The sequence below is a fragment of the Protopterus annectens genome, chromosome 16.part0, assembly GCF_019279795.1.
Source record: "Protopterus annectens isolate FY-2018-M chromosome 16.part0, PAN1.0, whole genome shotgun sequence".
NCBI lineage: Eukaryota > Metazoa > Chordata > Ceratodontiformes > Protopteridae > Protopterus > Protopterus annectens.
In genome coordinates this window covers 668,892,655-668,908,316 of record NC_056750.1, presented here as the reverse complement: position 1 = coordinate 668,908,316, position 15,662 = coordinate 668,892,655, and the positions used below count along the sequence as shown (strand labels likewise).

Here is a 15,662-nt window from a genome sequence, read left to right as displayed (position 1 = left end):
GTCCAATAAATGATGAAAGAAATGTACTGTGGCAATGGATGCCTAATAGAGCGATGAATTTAAACAGATCCATGGCAACCGTTCCTTTATGTAAATCTCAAAACTAAACAAAATAAAAAGCAGTGTGTGTCAGGTTATGTATGCTGCCACATAAACTTGTGCGAAATGCAGCTATTTAGATAATGTCAGATGCAGTTTGTATATTTAAAAAGCAAGTGTATTTGAGATTCATTAGATTTATGAAAGAATTTCAGGGTTTTTAAGTTGATTCCTAACCAACTTCCTGTAATGTGTGTTTGTGTGTGCGTGCGTGTGCACATAAACATACAGGCAGACAACACACACACACTTTTCATCTAGTTGAGTTTTTGAGCTGACTCTGAGTACATTTGGCTCATCGTCCAGCTGTGTAGCACTTGCACAGTCAGCCTTGTGCCCATCATCCTCACCACTGTAAAATACTTAAACATCGTCAGCAGTTACTCCACATTCTGAGTTTGTGGATGCTGATTCAGCACTGTGGCAAATGCCAAACTATGTCACTTAATCGTATGTCTGCCACATGGAGGTTCCCAGCCTGCTGGTTGCTCTCCCTACTCTTCTCATTGGTTAATTTAGTTTTCCACAGCTTACGAAGGAAGTGATGGTCTGAAGTGATCCAGAAGGAATGTGCTGATTATAATATAGCCAAGCCTCAGACACCCTAGACAACAAAACTTTATTGCCCAATTTAATTTTTTTTTTCTTAAAACTAATTTGCCAGTTATCCCTGCTGATCCTGTGTATTAGCAATGCCAACATATAGGTGTCCTCAATTTTATATGAAGTTAACAGAATTCATTTTTTTACTGATTTTGGCCTAGGTCATTACTGACAAGGGTCAGCAGACCAATCCACTCATTATCTCTTAATAAATAAACATATGGATATACAAATAAAGTCGGTTACATTATGGATACTGAGCTTGCCCTGTTGTTTATTTTAGGGTATGTGTGCTGTGCAAACATTTTCCTATCATCAGCTTCTTTGTTTGGCCATACCTTACTTGGGCAAAAAAGGAAGTTTCTTTGTTCAACAGTGAGAGTGGGGACCTCTGAACAGCCTACCTGCCCTTGGAGGAGTGGTTTCTGCCCAGAAACTGTAGTTTTATTGGCCATTTTGGGCTAATTTCTATCTCTTTAATCTTTCTGATATAAAAACTGCATTTGTGTGGTTTTGCACACCGGGCAGCGCCGGTTCATAGGTTAGTACTAGGCTAACTGCCCTTGCAAGCCTAGCCAATTATCCCTTGTGAAACTCAAACCATGCACCTTGTGTTCGTAAGGCAAACACCTTAACCATTAGGCCACCCTCCCAAAGTTTGGGACGGACAGTTTCAAACTCACATACCTACTGCTCAAAGTCAGAAGTCCTACCACTAGACCAAAGAGGCACAAACACTAGCTAGGGTTAAACTATTCCTGACTCCAAAAAGTCTACTCTTCAGTTTTTCCCTTGGAACTAGACAAACCTTCAACTTTAGCACTCAAGCCATTCATTTTACAGCCCAGCACTTACTTAAAACTCATAACAAGCACTAAATACCCCTAGCACTAGCCCCCCCCCCTTATACTGTCCAGAAGGACAAAGTTCTGTATTCGTCCCACCAGTCAATCAGAAAACAGCTCACTCTACCTATTCAGGCATGTCCAAAGAGCAGTTTCCGGTGTACTCTCCAGTCCAACTGGTGAATCTGGGCATTTTGAGGCAATGTTACAACTACCTCATGTACACAGGCAACCCTCTCCCTCTACCACCAAACAGTAATATATGCGAGAGATGCAATTATACAGCCAGAATGGAGGCAAAGCTCTCTCAATCCCAGACTGTAACTGACTGTCAAGAGGAGAAGGGTAATACTTGCAACACACCACCAGTCTCACATAGACCTAACAAACTGACAAAGGCAGATAACACACATAAATACACAAAAACATACTTGAAGGCTCTAAATAAAAATCTGCAAAAGCAACACAGACCTCCAAAGCAGACATCCAAGCAACCTCCACAACCCATCACCAACCACGAAACACATACTTCACATAATCAGTGTGCCACGCAATCACAGCCCTTAAGGCAAAATAACATACCCAACACACTAGTGATAGGCAACTCTATAGTCAGGCACACTAATGTCCCACTAACTAGACTGGACAAGGAGAAGGTTACAGTTAGCTGCCTGTCGGGCGCCAGGATCCGCCACATAACAGAAGCACTCAGGTCACTCCAGAACAAGTACAAATACGACTTTGTCATTGTTCATGTTGGTGTGAATGACCTGAGATGTACCTCCCTGGACTACATAAAAAGAGACATGGAAGAGTTCTCTGATCATGTAGTCCAGACAGGTATGACCCTGACCCTGAGTAGCATCCTGCCCTCACCAAGAATGATGCCACAGTATAAAGAAAAAATGATCAACTTCAACAATTGGCTAAGTTTCTGGTGTTATTCAAAGGGGATCCAGTATCTGTCTGCCTGGGATGACATGCTCGACAAGCCATGTTGCTTCACAAGAGATGGCTTGTACCTGTCATCCTTAGGCTTTCGAATACTGGAAAAGGCTCTTGCTGCCCCCATAGTGCCTTTTTTAGGCAAGGCTCAATAGAAAAACCCACCACCATAAATAGCACAAGTAACCAAAAACTGAGGGTAATGCTACTCAATGCCAGAAGTCTAAACCTCAAAATGCACGCACTCGAGGCACTCCTCAGTATGGAGAACATTGATATCTGTGCAGTAACAGAAACCTGGTTTAAGGCTCCAGAGAGCACCCCAGCACTACCAGGCTATAACCCATACCATACCTTTCGGCCACAGAACCCGGACCGAAACACAAACGGTGGGGGTGTATCCATATTCATCAAGGATACCCACACCTCCAGGTTAGTGGTGCAGCACAGTGCATTAGAGATCATCCATGTGCAACTAACAACGGGCAAAACTGCAATCCAAATTGTGGCTTGTTACAGATCACCCACCATGACCTAGGACCCCCATTCTGCATTTCTGGAGACACTGGGAAATATGAAGGTCCTACCAAACACCCTAATACTGGGTGATTTCAACTACCCAAACATTAACTGGGAGAACTACTCAAGTACCAAGTCCCTTGCCCAATGCTTCCTAGAATTTATAAACTCGAATGCCCTGGATCAACTGGTCAACACCCCCACCAGAGGGAACAACATATTGGACCTGGTCATCACCAACATGGGCGACCGGTGTTCCACACCTGACATCAACCCCTCGCTGGTTAGATCAGACCATAGACTAATCACTCTGGATAGTCACATTCCACCCCCAACCCCAATCAAGGAAACCATCGTGAAAAACTTTTCAAAAGCAAACTTCCTGTTGCTTAAGACCGAGGTGGAAAGGTTCACAGCCCCCATGCCAATGGACAATGCTGTCCAAGCTGCTGAAACCTATACAAAGGCACTCTATGATCATCTGCAGGAATGCATGGATCATGCTATCCCAAGTAAAACCAAGGCTCACTCCTCCAAGAAAAGGAAACCAGTCTGGTGGACCTCTGCCATAAACAGGCTCTACAATAGGAGGAAACTAGTACAGATAAGAGCAAAATCCCTAGAAGGAAAGTCATCCCTGATCAGTATCAGCAAGAAACTACAACCCCTCATTAAATCATCCAAGGCTAGCTTCGAAAGAAAAATTGCCAAGGACTTCAAAGATAACCACAAAGTGTTCTTTAGCTATGTCAAGAACCTAAGTGGAAACTCTCAGATCTGCTCTGAGCTGGTGCAGAATGGCACAAAATACACTGAACCAACTGATATTGCCAACATTTTGACAGACAGGTTCAGTGCAAACTTCACACCCCTCTCACCCCCTAAAGGGCCCATAACCATACCAGAAGAATGTAAGGCCCCAGCAATCACAGATACACAGGTTAAAACAGCCCTATCCAAAGCCAAAAACACAGCCTCAATGGGACCGGATGATGTCCCAGGCTGTGTCTTACAAGAGCTCCAAAATGAACTAACCCCTCACCTAAACACACTGTTCATACTCAGCCTATCTACAGGCTATGTATCCACAGAGTGGTGCACAGCAACAGTTATTCCACTCCACAAAGGTGGCACCACAACGGACCCCGGGAACTATCGCCCTATAAGCCTGAATAGCCTGGTCTGCAAGGCTATGGAGCGCATCATCATGGAACTCATTAACAGAGGCATTGGGAATCTCCAAACTTTGGACCCCACCCAATTTGGCTTTGTTAGTGGCAGATCATGCCTCTTAAATCTGGTGGACTTCTTTGAGACAGTTACTAAGGCATTAGATGAGGGTAAGGAGGTCCCACACAGCCTACCTAGACCGCGCAAAGGCTTTTGATACCATTCCCCATTCTGGTATTATAGACAAACTCGCCAACCTGAACATTAACCCCTACATCACGAGATGGATTGCAAATTGGCTCATGGACAGAACCCACACGGTGAGAGTTGCAGACTCTAGGTCCGACTCTAAACGGGTTGCAAGTGGCGTCCCCCAGGGCTCAGTCCTAGGACCCCTCCTGTTCGGTATATACTTCTCAGAGGTACAGGCAAGCATAGGAGGACTTTGGCTGACCAAGTTCACAGACGACTGCAAACTAGGGGCCATAATTGATTCTCTGGCTGATACAGACACCCTCCAGAAGGGTCTCACTGAGACAGATACCTGGTGTCAAAATCATGGCCTCAAGTTGAATGCCAAAAAGTGCATAGTCATCCCCTTTGGAAAAAACAAAGTGCCGGCTAACTACCACATAGGTGGTAGTCCCCTAAATACAGAAAAAGTAATAAAGGATCTGGGGACCCAAGTTGATAGCAATCTCTCCTTTGATGATCATATTGCCAAGGTGGTTAGAAAATCCTTCTATGTGGCCCACCTAATCTCAAAAGGGTTTGCATCCAGAACAAAGGAGGTTATTGTGCCTCTCTACTCATCACTTATTAGACTCATTATAGAATACAATGCCCCATTTGGGATGTACCTTACAAGACATCTGCAACAGCTGGAAAGACCACAAAAGTACCTCACCAAGAGGATTACTTGCCTCAGATAGATGACCTATGCATCCCGACTAAAGAAACTCCAGCTGTACTCGGTTGCATACCACTTAGTCAGAGGTGATCTCTGCTTGACATACAAGGTCATGTCCGACCCAGAATTGATGGATATGCTCCACCTTAAAAAAAAAAACAAATCCCTGAGAGCCACACTCTCTAAGGATATAAACCTTACCACAATGATAAACAGAACATGCTGGAGGGATACATTCCTGACCCAGAGACTCCCCATGCTTTGGAACAAGATTCCAGTATACATCAGGCAGAGCCCCACACTAGCACTCTTCAAGAGAAACCTTGACTGGTGCATGGGAAACAGAAAATTTACCCCGGGGATCACTGCAGTGGCTCTGCTGGACAGAGGCACAGGGAACTAGTGGCTCTGCTGGTCAGACACACAGGGAACTACTCCAAGGGGGTGATGAAAGTCAACACACTCTGGCTAGGCTTATAAATGCCCTTGGGCAGATAGGTTCTATCAGCTGAATTTCAACTGGTGACAAAAGGCCTTCTCCTTTCTTTTGCTAAGGTATGTAATATTTCTTGTTAATGACAAGCACAAGTTTCAGAACTGCCCTGAGTCTATACATATGCTTAAGGCTGTACTTCTTTTATTGACATTTGACTTCCATGATATAGGTTCATAGGTTGGTACTAAGCTATCAGCCCTAGGGCCTATACAAGCCTAGCCATAACAATTCCCTGGCTATTTCTTCCCACACTATTTACTTCCCTTGACCCCTGTCTAGCAGGGTGACGGACGTGATCCCTGGGGTGAATTTCCTTTCTCCCATCCAATCATCAAGGTTCCTTTTGAAGAGGGCCAAAGAGGTGCTCTGCTTGACATGTATGGGCAGTCTATGCCAGAGTCTGGAGAGTCTCTGGGTCAGGAACCTATCCCTCCAGCATGTTTTGTTTATTGTGATGACAAGGTTTAGATCCCTGGAGCATGTGGCTCTGAGGGATTGGGATTTCTTTAAGTGTAGCATGTCCAACAGCTCTGGGTTTGACATGGTCTTGTATGTTAAGCAGAGATCGTCTCGGAGTAGACGATATGTGACAGAGTATAGCTGGAGTTTCTTAAGGCAGTCAGCATAGGGCATCTGCTTTAGGCCTGTGATTCTTTTAGTGAGGTATTTCTGCGGCCTTTCCAGTTGTTGCAGATGTCTTGAGAGGTACATACCAAATGGGGCATTGTATTCTATAATGGGTCTAATGAGGGATGAGTACAGTGGGACAATGACCTCCTTTTTTCTGGATGAAAAGCCCTTAGTGATGAGGTGTGCCACATAGAAGGATTTCCTGACTGTTGTGGCTATTGAAGGTGAGACCACTGTCCACCTGTGTCCCTAAGTTTCTTATCACTCTTTCGGTGTTTAGTGTACTGCCACCTATGTGGTAATTCGTGGGTGCATGTTTTTTCCCAAAGGGGATAACTATACATTTCTTGGCATTGAGCTTGAGCTCATGGCTCTGGCACCAAGCATCTGTTTCTGTAAGGCCCTTTTTTAGAGTATCGACATCATCTGGGGATTCAATAATGGCTCCCAGTTTGCAGTCATCTGCGAACTTTGTTAGCCAAAGTCCCCTAGAGTTGGCCTGTTCTTCAGAGAAGTAGATGCTAAACAAAAGAAGTCCCAGGACTGAACCCTGAGGTACTCCACTTGTCACTTGTCTGTAGCTGGCTTTGGAGTCAGCTACTTTTACAGTGTGGGTTCTGTCAGTAGGCCAATTGGCAACCCATCGAGTCACGTAGGGATTAATGCCCAGCTTAGTAAGTTTATCTATGATTCCAGAGTGGGGGATGGTGTCAAATGCCTTGGCAAGGTTCAGATAGGCTGTGTGGACTGTCTTACTCTCGTCCATGGCTCTGGAGACTGATTGGAAGAAGTCAATCAGGTTGAGGAGACAAGATCGGCCCTTCATGAATCCAAACTAGGTGGGGTCCAGTGTTTTAAGGTTGCCAATGTCTTTGTTTATAAGTTCCATGATAATACGTTCCATGGCCTTGCAGATCAGGCTCATCAGACTGATGGGGCGGTAGTTCCTGGGATCCAAGGTGGATCCCCCCTTGTGGAGTGGGATAACTGTAGCTGTGCATCACTCAGTGGGCATGAAGCCTGATGTGAGGGTATGATTAAACATGGCACTTAGATGAGGTGCCAGTTCATTTTGTATTTCATATAGTACACAGCCCGGGATGTCATCTGGTCCCATGGATGCTGTATTCTTAGCTTTGGAGAGTGCGTTTTTTACCTGTGTGGCCGTTATTACCGGAATTTGGCAATCTTCCTGTATTGAGATGGGCCATTTAAGGGGTGAGAGGGGAGGTGAAGTTGGCACTGAAGCGTTCTGCCAGGATATTGGCAATATCCTTGGGATCAGGGTATTTAATGCCATTCTGTTGTAGATCTGAGCATTGCCATTTAGATTCTTGACATAGTTATAGAATGCCTTGTGGTTGTACTTGGAATCTTTGGCAATTTTATTTTCATAACTAGCTTTGGAGGATTTTATGAGGGATCTCAGCTTCTTACTGAGGCTGGTAAGGGAGTTTTTTGCATTCTGGGATTTTCCTATTTTCTGCAACAGTTTCTTCCTTTTGTTGTAAAGTTTGTTTATAGCAGGGGACCACTAGATTGGCTTCCTTTTTTTTGGACGAGAGCATCTTGGTTCTATTTGGGATGGCACGATTCATGCATGAGTGGATGTGCTTGTACAGTGCCTTAGTGTAGGACTCAGCAGTCGAACTTTCAGTTCCCATCTGCATGGGTGTCATGAAGTTTGTAACTTCTGACTTGAGTAGCATGAAGTTGGCTTTAGAGAAGTATTTTATGGAGGTTTCCTTACTGGGGGGTGGGGGTGGGATGTGGATGTTAAGGGTGATTAGCTTATGGTCTGATCTGACCAACGAGGGGGTGACCATAGGTGTGGAGCATCAATTTCCCATGTTGGTAATGACCAGGTCTAGGATATTGAAGCCCCTGGTGGGACTATGGATTAGTTGATCCAGGGCATTGGAATTTATGAATTCCAAGAACGTTTGGGCAAAGGTGTTGGTACATGAGTAGTTTTCCCAGTTAATGGCAGGGTAGTTGAACTCACCCAGTATTAGGGTGCTTGGGTGTATTTTAATATTTTCCAGTAGGTTTAGAAAGGTGTAGTGAGAATCTTGGGGCATGGTGGGGGATCTGTAGCAAGCTACAATTTGGATAGCAGTCTTGCCTAGTGTTAGTTGCACCTGGAGAATTTCAGACGCATTGTGTTGGTCAACTAACCTGGTGGTTTGAATATGGACACTCCTCCACATTTAGTGTTTTGATCCTGGTTTGGTGGCCGAAAAGTGTGGTAAGAGTTGTAGCCTGGTATTGGAGGGGTGCTCTCTGCAGTCTTGAACCAGGTCTCAGTTACTGCACAGATATCGATGTTCTCCATTTTTAGGAGTGCCTCAAGAGAGTGCATTTTGAGGTTTAGACTTCTGGCATTGAGTAGCATTGCCTTCAGATTTTGCATGCTTGTATCTGTTATGGTGGTGGTTTTGTCCTTTGAACTTTGCCTGAAAAAGGCACTATAGGGGTGGCAAGAGCCTTTGCCAGTAACCTGAATCCCAGGGGCAACAGGTGCAGACCATCTCTGGCAATCATGTTGTCCTAGGCAGACAGATACTGGAACCCCGTTGAATGACACCAGAAGCTTAGCCAATTGTTGAGGTCAATCATTTTGTCCTTATATTGTGATATCATTCTGGGCAAAGGCAGGATGCTACTCAGGGCTAGGGGCATACCTGCCTGGGCCACATGATCTGAGAGCTCTTCCATGTCTCTCTTCATGTAGTCCAGGGAGGTATGTCTCAAGTCATTCACTCCAACATGGAAAATGACAGAGTCATATTTGTACTTGTGGAGTGACTTGAGTGCATGAGTTATGTGGGGGATCCTGGCACCCGACAGCCTGCTCACTGTAATTTTCTCCTTGCTCAGCCTGGTGAGTGGGACATCAGTGTGCCTGACTATAGAGTCACCTATGACTAAAGTGTTAGGTACCTTGTCTTCCTTTAGAGGCTGTTGCTGGGTGGCACACTGGTGTTGTGAGCTATGTTACACTTTGGTTGTGATTGGTGTTTGTTTGCATTTCAGCTTCGGAGGTCTTTAATGCTTGGGCAGGTTACAGTTATGGGCCTCCGCATATGTGGATTTAGTGTTGCTATGTGTGGGTGTTGGTGGTGTGAGTTTAGAAGGGTTATGTGTTGCTTGAGGTGTAGTGCGGGTGTTAACCTTCTCCTCTTGACTGTCTAGCACAATCTTGGGTGGAGAGAGCTTTGCTTCCAGTTTGGCTATGTAAGTGCATCTCTCATAGGTTGTAGTGTTAGATGGTAGGAGGAGAGGGTTGTCTGTGTACATGAGACAATTGTTGCATTGCCCCAGTATGCCCAGATTCACCAGGTGGACAGGAGAAGTCAACGGAAGCTGACCCTTGGACATGCCTGGTTTGGTGCTTTTTCTTGAAAAGCACAGGAGCTCTTTTCCCTTACCTTAGCAAGGTACTTTGCAATTATAGGATGTTTAGTGCCTATGATTAATTTCTCCTTATTAATAAGGAGAGTTGAGTGCTTGTATCAGTTAGGCTTCCCAGTGCTTTCCAGCAGATATTAGAGCAAGTGCTAGTTACAGGGATGCTTAAAGGTAAGATGGAAAAAAATGGTTTATCCTAAACACTGCAGTGTGCACTAGAGAAGTTAGATGTGAAAGTAGGTAACTTAAGTTTTACCTGTTTAAAAAGTTAAGTTTTAGTGGAGAGTCACTATTTTTAAAACAGCAAGATAGATTGATATATATACATATATATATATATATATATATATATATATATATATATATATATATATATATATATGTGTGTGTGTATATATATATATATATATATATATATATATATATATATATATATAACATTTGTTTATCCCTCTTCTGGTCTACTGGTTCTAGTTTACTTGTTGCTGCATTGTTTACATTCTTTCATCTTTATGTCCCTCTGCAGACAGGAGTATTATGCACAAACACACAATCAGTTAAAACATGAATTGGTCACCACCGAAATGGAAATTCTGCTCTTCCCAGGCCCAATGTGTAGTGATTGTAAACTTAGTTACATCAGCATAGTGGGTGCAGGGGCAGAAATTGCTTACATGGGATTGTGGAAAACTGCCCTCCACAAAATACCTACATATGGTTTCCAGTTAACTAAATGGTTCATAAATGTATGCCCTGGACTTCTCTGCAAACATTTTGCTCTGTCATATTGCCTGCTTTACACCACCTGTGTTTTGGCACATATGGCATAGAACAGACTGTTACCATTTTATAGTGCTTTTGAAAATTTCTTCTATGATTTGCAGAGTTGCTCTGGCTAGAATCTTCAATAATACATAGTAGAACTTGTCTATAACCTCGGATTTATGTCATGACAGTATAAGCTTTAACCTAATTGTAGTTTTCCATTCAGAACCATGAATGCTAATTCTAAGCATGCAAGAGATGTATGTTGTTTTACAGCTGATATAATTCTCTTTATTACAGGACTGAATGCCAGGATAGGCTTTGTCTCCCTACATCCCTGTACACATTAAAGCAGTTATTGGATACTGAATGAATAATTCTATTTAGTTTGGGAACGAGCAATTTTATACTGACAGCGAGACACAGTTAAGGATTAAATAACTTTTAATTTATACTGTGAGCTCATACATGACTTTTTTTGAAGCATAGAGTAGAATTAATTTTCAAGGCTAATATTTGCTATCAAGTTTTACAAATGTTTAGTACCATTCAGATGTTACTTTTTTCTGATCGTGCTTGCTGTGATGGGATAGCTAGCAATGTACTCAAAAGCACAGATTAAAAAAAAAATACCAAATTCAGATTTAATGGTATACTAAAATGTGACAAACTAAGATCCGCGGTGGTGATGCTGCGGTAGCATTGTCGCCTCACAGTAAGACGCTGTCCGGTTCGATTCTCAGTTAGAGCGTCTTCTGCGTGGAGACATGCGTGAATGGGCGTACCTTCGTTGAAGGTTGTGCGTCAGGGCTGGTAACTCGGCATGTAAAAATCAACTACCAGTCATTAGCGGACCGGAGTGCCGCTGTGGCGACCCCTAACCGGGAAAAGCCGAAAGACACAACAACAACTAAAATGTGACAAACTACTTGTTCAATAAGGTTCACTTTCACATTTCCATATATAACTTGGTATTGGCTTTCTTTCAATATTTTCTTATCAATGTTTTACAGAAGACTTCATGCAAAAAACAAAAGGAAAATAGAAAAGTACTTGTTTGAGAGAAATATCTGTATTCAGTATTACCAGCTCTCTGTAGAATTAATTATGAATCCATGACACAAGAAAATAAAAAATAGTAAATAAATAATTATCTGGCTATATGGTACTTTCTAACAGCATTACAGTTCTGTCCCAGCAATTCAATCTAATGCTTTCTGGGAACTCAACACACTCCACAGAAATTCTACAGTATAATTAAGCGAATCAATTAAGTACAGTTAAGAACAATTAAATGCAATTAATTAAGACCTTCCAGTTTAGCTGCTTAATACGTACTTTGGGACTTAAAAGTGTGATACTTCAAAATTAGCTTCCTTATCTATTAAGATATTTTAAATGTGCCACCATTTCCTTTATTAAGTATAACATATTCTAAAACAAAAGCTCTCATCAATGTTGATCTCACCATTATTAACTGCTATCTCATGTTCAGCAACTGGGTTTTCATATTTTTATGCATATTTCTTATATACTCCTGAATTCTAAATTGATATTTTCTTTTTGGCTTCCTTCTATAAGCCAAGCCACAAATGCAATGAAATATATATGCCACTGCTACAGTACTACAAGAGAATTATTCCTTACATGGGAACTTGGTGCCAGTCAATAAATCACTCTTATTAGTCACAAACTTACAAACAGTATATTCTATACTGCACTTGCTTAAAAATGAAACATTCCCAACTGGGTCTTATTTTTCTCACTCAAGTTATTCATTTGCTTCTACTTCCCAGCAACTTTATTTGACTTTATTACTTACGGAAGTGATCTTATTTTGCCCGGATGCCTGTGGGGCAATTAATTCAAACTCTTATGTAGGGTCCAGTATGATATAATACTGCGTCCTAAAGTCTACCCAATTTGTTCCAATAAGAATCTTAATGAGTAATCCAAATGCAAGATTCTTCAGCATCCTTCCTGTTTAGCTGGTTCTTCTTTGGAGTTAACATATCTCCTGTGTCATGATTGTAATGTCTTCTAACGTTTGAGCCTACTCCCATTTCCAATTTCTTGTTATTCATGTCTTTTCCACTGTCATTAGTGATGTAAGCAATATGATTTTATGCCTACACATAATCCCACAAGCCCCTCGTTGTTTGAAAACCAGGGATAGTGATAGCTGCATCATTTGTAGACAGAGATTATCTAAACCTCCCTACAAGTCTTTAAGGAGTTCCAAAGAGTTACACTCCCAAAATGTTGGGCCAACACCCTCTCTCCTTGATTCACAACCTCCAACAGTCTGTTGAGAGAGTCAGATCAATTTATTACAACAGTCAGCATAATAAAAATATTTTGTGGAAGCACTTGCATGCAAATATTTTAAACTAGCTTATAAACACAGATGCCTCCACTCATCCCTATCTATTTCAACTCTCAGAGTGTTTTTTTCAGTCTCTTATTAAACCCTCACTTTCCTTTTCTTTTTTTTTAACTTTTGGGGCATATTATTTCTTTATAAACTTTAATTTTATCAGTTTTTGGTATCAAAGTGTCAATAATAAAGTAACTATTCTCCTCTTAAGCTAAATTTCACTATACAATGGTATACTGTTAGGCCATTACCCCAGCCCCACAAGCTATTACCAGTAGAAAGTCGATGAAATGCACTACAGTGATTTTCAAAATGGGAGAAAATTAAGTGTGCCGAACTTTTAAAAAACTGTGGGACTCCTACTGATATATGGGCATAAAGTTCCGAAGTTCATACAGGCAAGTTACTTTATAATTATTTGTCATGTTTTACAGCCACAGAATCTACTGCCAATCATTAGCAGACCGGAGTTCCGCTGTGGCGACCCCTAACCGGGAAAAGCCGAAAGACACAAACAAACATTCTGAAGAGTAAATGAACAGGATAGACCATAATCACTGACACAAAACATGCCATAAACACTCATAAACCTAAAAAGGAGCCAAAAACATGATCATTTGTATCCTGGCACAGTCAATATCATTAATTAATACAGAGATGCATGCAGCTGTAATGCATCCATGCTGTGCTGTATTCTTTAAATCTCTTGAAGTATACAAAGACCAGACTCTTACTTTATCATAATATCTCAAGACCCTGTGTTATAAACATGACCAATCCCTCACCATAAAAACTAAAACCTTAATTTCAGTGGGTAAAGCATTTTGATACATCATTTGGAATATGCTCTGCCTCTGTTATGCCTTACTCTGCTCCCAACAACCAGCCACTACAAACTCTACAGCCAGTTTGGAGGAATGCCAATTCACCTACAGCATGTCTTTGGGATGTGGGAGGAAACTGAAACACTAGGTGAAAACCCAGAGAGACACCTGGAGAACTTGCAGACTTTGCAAAGAATGCACCCTGGCTGAGAACTGAACCAGAGACCCACACACTGTGAGGCAGCACTATTAACTACTGCATCACTCTGCCACCCTACAAAAATACATCAGTTTCATATGCATACTTTATTTCAATTAAATGGATTCTGTGTTGTTTATATTTTTTCCTACTTTCGCTGTGTATAAATCAAAAAATATTTTAGAATAATTGTAAAATAAGAAATGCAAGTTTCTGGTGACTGCATGAAATTAAGGGTTCAAAAGAGATTTTCATGATTTTATTTCCCATGAATCAGTCTTTCATTTACAATACAGCCCCAAAGAAGAAACAGCTTCTGCAAACCTTGCCACCATCTTTCCCCTTCCCCTTCCCCAGTAATAGAAGCAGTTTAGTGACTCAGTTTGTTAGCTCTGTCATTTTCACTTTACAAACCATGCAGAAAGTGCATCAGAAGGCTAAAGCCAAAGATAACTAGTAAAGGTGTCATAAATACAAAAGTGAGACACAAAGAAATGTAAATCAAGCTGCACAAAATATGCTTAAGATTTAGTCACAGAGACTGATAGCTTCACAGTAAAGCTCACACAGCCTTACAGTGCCTATAAAACAGTAATGTGTTAATGGTTTGTGAAATCTCCCTACTATCCAAACAAACATCCATATAAAACATGTCTCTGTCTCACCTAAAAGCAAGTATAAAGATGATATTTTACTTCACAAAATGCATGTTTTGCTTTTTCTGTGGAAATGATGTAGAGAGAAAGATCTGTTCCGTATGTTCTGCTGCTAACTAAAGCATGTAATAAAAAGATGTGCTATTCACTTACCGAGAGGACCAGACAGGACCTACTTGCTTCTTCGGCTTGGCTGCCTGCCTCTGATATTCCATCCAACCGCACACTAGCTCATGTAGAATAATAAGGTAGACAAGGAATACGAGAATGCTTGGGTCCAGACGCATTACCTCCATAGGCTTTGCATGAGGTTGGGACGACATGAAATAAAGTGTATACAGTAAGAGAGACTGAGAAAAAAGAGGAGGAGAAAGACAGACAGAGTTGAAAGAGCTGTTCCTCTATGGTTTAGGGATTGTGAGATGCATTTCCAGCTACCCAAGAGAGCTGATGCACAATTTATTTAATCAAGAGCTGTCTTCCACATTTCAGCAGGAAGAGAGAGAAAGAGGCATTAATTATGTAAAAACATCACCAGGGAAAAGAGAGAGAGAGAGAACACTACACTAATCCATTCTTACTGCAAGCACCTCGCCTGTGTGATACATGTTACGTGTTCACTAGTAATTCTGCCTGTCATGTTTCAGTATGCCAAGTCCTTGAAAGTCTTTAATTCTAATTCAGAATGACAGATGCGCTATGGCCCTGCTCCCCAGCTTGCGTGTGTGTTTGAGAAAGAGAGAGAGACCTTTTTTAGAATTTATCTTGTGAAAGGGCATGTATGTTATGTTTATATACAACTCTCTGCAACATTTTTGTACAGACTGACAATAAAGATTCCTCTGTTGCAAAGGTCATCTTTTAATCATAACATATAATGTTTAACTTTACTCTAATTACGCTTTATCTTTTTCATGGGTGTTAAGCTTTATAATGCAGAGATACTCTCAAACACACAAGAAAAATATGTCACACTTACATAAAATTCAATGAATACTAAAAAATGACATTCCGTTCTAGCTATGGCATGGACTATTTTTCCGTTTCCTTCATTGAAACTTCTCTTCCTCAATTTCATCACCATCTTGTTTGTCTTTTCCAGACACTATTTAGTTTTTATATACTCAAGGTTCATTGTATCCATTCTATATCAGATACCAAACACATGTAAACACACACACACACACACACACATATATATATATATATATAT

At 41.5% G+C, this 15,662-nt stretch overlaps 1 long non-coding RNA gene across 1 annotated transcript in view; it reads right to left on the bottom strand.

Moving 5' to 3' along the window:
* The window catches only part of LOC122790364, a 42,961-nt gene extending 27,797 nt beyond the window's left edge, over positions 1-15,164 (bottom strand). The window contains exon 1 of the long non-coding RNA XR_006363004.1: positions 14,603-15,164. This is a non-coding gene — a long non-coding RNA (uncharacterized LOC122790364). The remainder of the gene's footprint in view (positions 1-14,602) is intronic.
* Between the last annotated feature and the right edge of the window lie 498 nt (positions 15,165-15,662).